Here is a 7,404-nt window from a genome sequence, read left to right on the forward strand (position 1 = left end):
AAAACAGTGTAATTGTATCAAAAATGAGTCAATCGTATTTGAAGTTCTGGACTTTTTTGGAAAAGAATGACATAGGATGAGAGTTTGGAAATAGAATTTTGAGTAGAATTTTGAGGTATACGTGAGAGGAGGCAATAGAAGCCGTCACTGTTCATTCTTTTGGGATTTTAAGTTTCACCCCCTGAAATACTGTGCAGGAACCTTGTGGTAAATTTTTCACAACATTCCCTGCCTTAAAAACCACCTGGCAGGGCCTTTTCTGCCAGGTCCTGCCTGGCTCTGAGACAGCATATCACAGGGGAAGGTTATACACTGGCCTTGCTCACCAGCTGGCCAATCAGTGATGCCCTTTTGTTGAACATCTCTCCAGCACGCATCCTCCAGCTTCACAGATAGTCAAAAGAAGCCACAGGTAAGGTCAGCAAAGTGGGGTATCTGCAGAAGACAGGCCTGCAAGTTTAATAAACTTTCTTGCTAGCATGACCAGAGTCAAGACTGTGTTTTCAAAAGGGATAGAGTGGCACAGACTAAAGTTAAATATTCATTTTTTAAGAAACTTTAATATACAATCATATAAAATTACAAAAAATACACAAATGGGATAGTAACATAATGCCCAGTTATCATGCAGTTTTTCTTTCCTTTTGCGTTCATCACTGCCACACACCCTGTTCCTTCCTCACCTACCTCCCAATCAGCCCCATGTCTTCCACCCCAGAGAATCCACTGTCATCCCCAGGTTTTAATGAGTTCAGATTTCCTATTGTTCATATAGTCTATATAAACGTATATTTACACACATAGTAAGGGCCCTTTGCTTGCCTTATAGAAGTGGGACCGCATACTGCAGACCCTGGTCTGCCTTTTGCTTCTTACTTAGTGATATCTAGCAGATGTTGTCACCTGGCATAACTCTAATTTAGTTTTTTGCAAGCAACCTGCAATGTTTTTGATATGGACGCATTGTAACGTACTCATTTTGTTGCCAATGTTGGACACTCTGCAACACTGTAATAATCATTTTTGTACTAAAATATTTACATAACTATGCTTTTTATTTCTACCATGGCTTTTCAGGGGTGGGCTTGCTGACTTGAAGCACATGTTTGTGAAGTTGATGAATGTGGCCAGAGCTTCCCAAAGGCTGTAACAATGAACATTCTTTACCCCACATCCTGTAGGCACTAGGTATCTTCTGGTTTATTGCCTCTATTTGCCAAGCAAATAAGCATACAATGACATTTCACTGTTACTTTTGTTCATGGGGATTTGAGCATCTTTCCACAGATGTGCTAGGTACATGAGTTGCTTTTTTGTGAATCACATTTTTTGGGATTTTGGGGGGTTTTTTTGGCCAGTTTTTCTATTTGATGTTTATCTTGTTTGGATTTCCAAGTTTTTTTTTCTTTAAAATTATGAATAACACTCTTTCTGCCCTCTGCTTTGTAGACGTTTTCCCATGACCATTAGCTGACTTTTGTTGAAGTCTTTAAGCTGTCTATATTCTTAGCTCCCCACTCTGGGCACGTAGTCAGTTTGTGCCCTCTCCATCTTGAAGGTGGCCATGTCTTTGTGACTTACTTTGACCAATGGAAAGTGATTAGAAGTGAAGAGTTTTACTTCCAGTCTGAGGCTTGAAGAATAAGGATGCTATTTGCCACGGTTCCTTCCCTGTACCAGGTCAGTAACTTTCTTTTCTTTTTTTTTTTTTTGAAACGGAGTCTCTCTCTGCCACCCAGGCTGGAGTGCAGTGGTGCGATCTTGGCTCACCACAAGCTCTGCCCTCCGGGTTCATGCCATTCTCCTGCCTCAGCCTCCCGAGTAGCTGGGACTACAGGCGCCCGCCACCAAGCGCAGCTAATGTTTTGTATTTTTAGTAGAGACGGGGTTTCACCGTGTTAGCCAGGATAGTCTCAATCTCCTGACCTAGTGATTTGCCTACCTTGGCCTCCCAAAGTGCTGGGATTACAGGTGTGAGCCACCGCGCCTGGCCGGAGGTCAGTAACTTTCAACACGGTAATGCCTCTGAAAGCCTCCATCCCTGGATGACAAGCTTATGAATGTGGGATTCACCCACACCCAACACTAACCACAAAAAGATAAATACTATATTATTCCACATATGTGAGGTACCTAGAACAGTCAAATTCACAGAGACAGAAAGTAGAATAGTGGTTACTAGGGGCTGAGGGAAGAAGGTACAGAATGGGGAGTTCTGAGTTACTGGGTATAGAGTTTCAGTTTTGCTTAAGGAGCTCTGGAAATTGGTTGTATAACAGTGTGAATGCTCTTAACACTATTGAACTACACACCTAAAAATGGTTTAAGATGAAGTCTCACTCTGGGCAGCTATAACGCAGTACTGCAAACTGGTTGTCTTATAAACAGAAATTTATTGGTCATAGTTAGGAAATAAGTAAATTTCCTAACAGCATGGTTAGGTTCTGGCTTTCAGATTGCTGACTGGCTTTCATATTGCTGGCTTATTGTATCTTCACGTGCCAGAAAAAAAGCAAGAGCTGTCTCTGGGATCCCTTTTACAAGGACACGAATCCACCTCATAACCTAATTACTTCAAAAGGCCCCACCTCCTAATGCCATCACACTGGGGGTTTGGATTTCAACATTTGAATTTTGGGGTCAGGGCATAAACATTCAGTCTATAATAAGATGATTAAAAATTGAATATATGCTGGGCATGGTGGCTTATGTCAGTAACCCCATCACTTTGGGAGGCCAAGGCAGGTGTATAACCTGAGGTCAGGAGTTTGAAACCAGCCTGGTTAATGTGGTGAAATCCTATCTCTACCAAAAATACAAAAAGTAGCTGGGTGTGGTGGCATGCACCTGTAGTCCTAGCTGTTCAGGAGGCTGAGACAGGAGAATTGCTTGAACCCAGGAAGTGGAGGTTGCAGTAAGCCAAGATTGTCCCCCCGCCCCCCATCCTGGGTGACAAAATAAAATCCCGTGTAAAAAAAAAAAAAAAAAAAAATTGAATGTAAAATTTTGAGGACTTTTAGTGTTGAAAGAGGTAATCACCTCTTATTCTCAAACGCTAGAGATAAAATTAAGAAAGTCTTGAAGCAACAAAGGGGAACTGGAACTTAGCTTTGTGGCAAAGATTACATTAAGAACATGGTCATTGGCCGGGTACAGTGGCTCAGGCCTGTAATCCCAGCACTTTGGGAGGCTGAGGCAGGCAGATCACGAGGTCAGAAGATCGAGACCATCCTGGCTAACATGGTGAAACCCCGTCTCTACTAAAAATACAAAAAAAATTAGCCAGGCCTGGTGGCAGGCGCCTGTAGTCCCAGTTACTCTGGAGGCTGAGGCAGGAGAATGGTGTGAACCCGGGAGGCAGAGCTTGCGGTGAGCCGAGACCGCGCCATTGCACTCCAGCCTGGGCAACAGAGCGAAACTCCATCTCAAAAACAAAACAAAACAAAAGAACATGGTCATTACACACATTCTGGAAAGTTCTGAATGAAGGGAGTTCAGAGTAGAGAAACAATAGAGAGTATAGTGGTCGGCAAATACTCTAACTTTGAAAAAGCAGAGAGCAGGCTAAATGCGTGGCCTGTCACCAAGGGCAATAAGTGCTAGGCACCCAAAATGTCCTTAGAGATGAAGCATGGAGGAGAGAGAACAAATGTAAAATGTATGTCTGGATGGGAGCCATGAGTGTGGATCTCGGCACATGGAACTGACTGGAATATGAGACAGACGGATGAGAAACCAACCACAGTGGCGAGATGCTTATGCTGTCAAAACAACCACCAGGCTGGACTGAGATTTCAGATAACCCTTCATCCCTAAGTGTTTACAAACAGGAAGTGGGATTAGAAGATGCTCAGCTTCTAAGAAAATCAAGGTCTTAATGTGGTCAAGGATAAAAATGAAGAAGAAATAATCTTCTAAGAATTGAAGCCAATATTTACAGGAAAAAAAATGCATATAAAATCACTACCAAGGAGTAGAATTAGGGGCTAATCAAGAAAAATAAAATATATACTCCCAGGATAGGAAGCTCTCAAAATACTAGTGTGGAAAAGATTTCAGGCCAGGCACGGTGGCTCATGCCTGTAATCCCCAGCACTTGGGAGGCCAAGGTGGGCAGATCACCTGAGGTTAGGAGTTCAAGACCAGCCTGACTAACATGGTGAAACCCCATCTCTACTAAAAAGGCAAAAATTAGCTGGGTGTGGTGGTGTGTGCCTGTAATCTCAGCTACTCAGGAGGCTGAGGCAGGAGAATCACTTCAACCAGGGAGGTGGAGCTTGCAGTGAGCCAAGATCGTGCCAACGCACTCCAGCTTGGCGACAGAGCAAGATCCCATCTCAAAAAAAAAAAAAAGATTTCAAAATATCATAGGTCCAATATGAACTGTTTGTGTCATGTTCTTTTCCTTTCCAGGTAAGAGTGCTTGTTGCCATTATCCTCTTCCTGTGTCTCCATTGTATCCTGAGTGTGTCAGGGGTTGGGGGAGATTGACGGCAGGAGTTGGGGTGGGAGCCACTGTAGCTTCCTCCTTAAACCCTACAGCTCATGATTTGAGGTGGAGGCTACACTTCTCCAAATCAATCCTTAACTTTTGGTTTGATGTCATGACTAGATTTGAGAAGAAGCTGAGGGTATTTTGTATGGCAGAAAACATCAGCCAAATATTTGGTGACCCGAAGGGTGGAGTATGTGGTCAGTAGTGCTATTTGTAAATATTTCTGGTTCTCCACCTTTTGAGCTCATGGTAGGATTGCACTCTCCTCTCCTCTCTAAACCAGTCACAGGAGTGAGTGGCTTGGCCAGCAAAATTTGAGCAAGTCACCAGCATCATTTCAACAGAGCTTTTTCAGGAGCCATGTAACTGAGTAAGCCATAGGACCAAGGAACGGCTTGCCATGTGTGCTCTCTGCTAACGTGGCCACTGGTCTGCTCAGTTGGGACACCTCCAGTCACTCGAGATGGACACGCGCCCTGAGCAAAAAAAAAACTTTGCTGCTTTAGACAACCGAGATCTGGGTGCTGTGTGTCACAGAGTCATGACTTGGCTCATTTTGACTGAAACTGCTGCAGAATGTGTCTCTGATGTCTTCCTAGGCAAAAACTTGTGACGCTTTTCTTATGGTTTCTTATGTGTAGCTTTTCATTTCGAACCTCGGGGCTTCCAGTGTTCAACTTCTCATTTCAAACCTCCATGCTTCCAGTGTCGTCTGTGAAGATCTCCCACATGCCAACTGGATCTGTTCTTAGTCTTCGTGGTTCCGTCATCCTCCCTGGGATCAAATCCAGATCAGCCACTTTTGGCATGTTCCAGCACGACCCTCTGCCTCTACCCTGTCCCTTCTTCCACATCCTGTACAAGAAATCAAGGGAACTGGTTGTTTTAGTGGAAGACAGAGTTGCTTAGATGCAGCTGGCTTTGCACTTTCTAGAAGAGTCTGGAATAGTGCATCTAGGGGAACAGGGCCCTAGCGACTCCCTCAAAGTCGAACCTGTCTCTCTTCTCCTTCCTGGGACTGCCAGATAGCCACGAACTGGATTTTCTTATCTTCACCTCTGAAAGCTCATTATTTACTGTCCCTTAGAGACAGCTCTTTATCCACATAGCTTTATTCAAAAAGGTAATTCTTAGGAGGAAGGAGCCACTCTGGAAAAGCTTCATCACACTATCACCATCAGAGGCACTGAGATGGCACCATGCTGCCCACCACGCCAACATCTTTCTCCCTCCCTTCCTCCATGGACGAGATCAGGGACACTTTTTTTTTTTTTTTTTGGTTATTGCAATTATATAGCAGATCTTTCAAAGCTAAAATTCCCCTAAGTCTGGAGGTTAATTTTCCTATTTACTTTATTATCAATGGATACAAGAGTCTGATCTCAAAATTACTGAAAGACGAGAAAAAAAAAAAAACTGACATACGCTAAAAGAGTGAAAAGAATGGTTCCTATTCTCATAAGTCAAAAGCAACATTCCATTCACAGAACACGTGAGGGGGAAAACATGCTGAAGTGTTTTTTGATGTGACCCAAGTGGTTCCTACTGTGAGAACTGTCACTGTCCTTGACACCCCAGTGTACAAAGGAGACTCTTTAAGGAGATGACAACTTCAGTTTGTCTGAGTTCCATTTGGAAGTTTGGAAATAAAGAAGATGACTGAAGGGCCTCCCTTAATGGCTTTTATATATTTTATTTTACTTTATTTATTTATTTATTTTGAGACAGAGTCTCACTCTGTCACCCAGGCTGGAGTACACTGGGATGATCTCGGCTCACCGCAACCTCCGCCTCCCTGGTTCAAGCAATTCTCCTGCCTCAGCTTCCCAAGTAGCTGCGATTACAGGCACCTGCCATCCTGCCCGGCTAATTTTTTGTGTTTTTTGTAGAGATGGGGTTTTGCCATGTTGGCCAGGCTGGTCTCAAACTCCTGACCTCAGGTGATCCGCCCAACTCCACCGCCCAAAGTGCTGGGATTACAGGTGTAAGCCACCTCCCCCAGCTCCTTAATGGCTTTTCAAAACAGCATTTGGTATAAAAGGATTGTGCCTCTAATTCTTAACAATACACTTTCAGTACCGTGTCCTCGCTCGCCAGAGATGAGGAGACTCAGTGGCTCCTACGTGGGAAGCAGACACTTTTAGGTGAGATCAGATGATGGAGTTTGCATGGCCCGCTGTGAGCCTTGTGAAAATCAGTTCTCTTTGCCCTGCAGACAAGCTGTGCTGCCCTCAGCACCAGGCTCCACAAAGTGCAAGAGTCTTGAGGGAGAATCAACCTTCCAAAAAGCAGGAGTGGCCAAGACTGGCTTTGGTATCCCCAAACACTGCCTGTCTTTGATCTAATAAGCCACCCATGGCCTCCCCAGCAGGTCATGTGTCTCTAAGGAAACGTTCAGAACCAGGCCTATGAGGAAAGCCAGGTAGACCAGCCCCGGAGCAGGCTTCCCGTGGACAGAACAGAGGTGCCAGCAGATTTCCCGAAACGAAAAAAACTCCAACCAGCATTCTAGAGCTTGTTTTGCTAAGCTCAATCCTGAGTCCCTCCGTTTCCTGTTACCAGTATCTGACAATTGTTTCTTAGACAGTGTTGGCTGATGGGATTTCTGGGGCTTGCGGGTTCAGCGTGCTCAACCATCTCTGACGGGTGAGGTGGTTAGAGAGATTACCCACTTTTGCAGCAGATTTTGCCTAAGTGATGCTATGATTGAGGGCCCTGGAGGCTGCTCCTATTTTGGGAAGGCTCACAGTGTCCTGGGGTTATCAGTGCTCACAACATCACACTCAGGTTATCTGGAAGACGCCAGCATGGGCAGAGTGTGAAGTGAGGAAGTGCTGTTCGCTGGCGGTGTACAGCTGCCTCCCCGGCAGTTTGCTATGTGTAGTGGGGGGGTTGCCTTCGGAGCAGGA

At 44.7% G+C, this 7,404-nt stretch overlaps 1 long non-coding RNA gene across 1 annotated transcript in view; it reads right to left on the bottom strand.

Moving 5' to 3' along the window:
- Positions 1-431, bottom strand: part of LOC108517232 (uncharacterized) — a 3,311-nt gene extending 2,880 nt beyond the window's left edge. The window contains exon 1 of the long non-coding RNA XR_001882049.1: positions 327-431. This is a non-coding gene — a long non-coding RNA (uncharacterized LOC108517232). The remainder of the gene's footprint in view (positions 1-326) is intronic.
- Positions 432-7,404: the final 6,973 nt, after the last annotated feature.

This window comes from Rhinopithecus bieti, unplaced genomic scaffold (genome assembly GCF_001698545.2).
Source record: "Rhinopithecus bieti isolate Rb0 unplaced genomic scaffold, ASM169854v2 scaffold_39386, whole genome shotgun sequence".
NCBI lineage: Eukaryota > Metazoa > Chordata > Mammalia > Primates > Cercopithecidae > Rhinopithecus > Rhinopithecus bieti.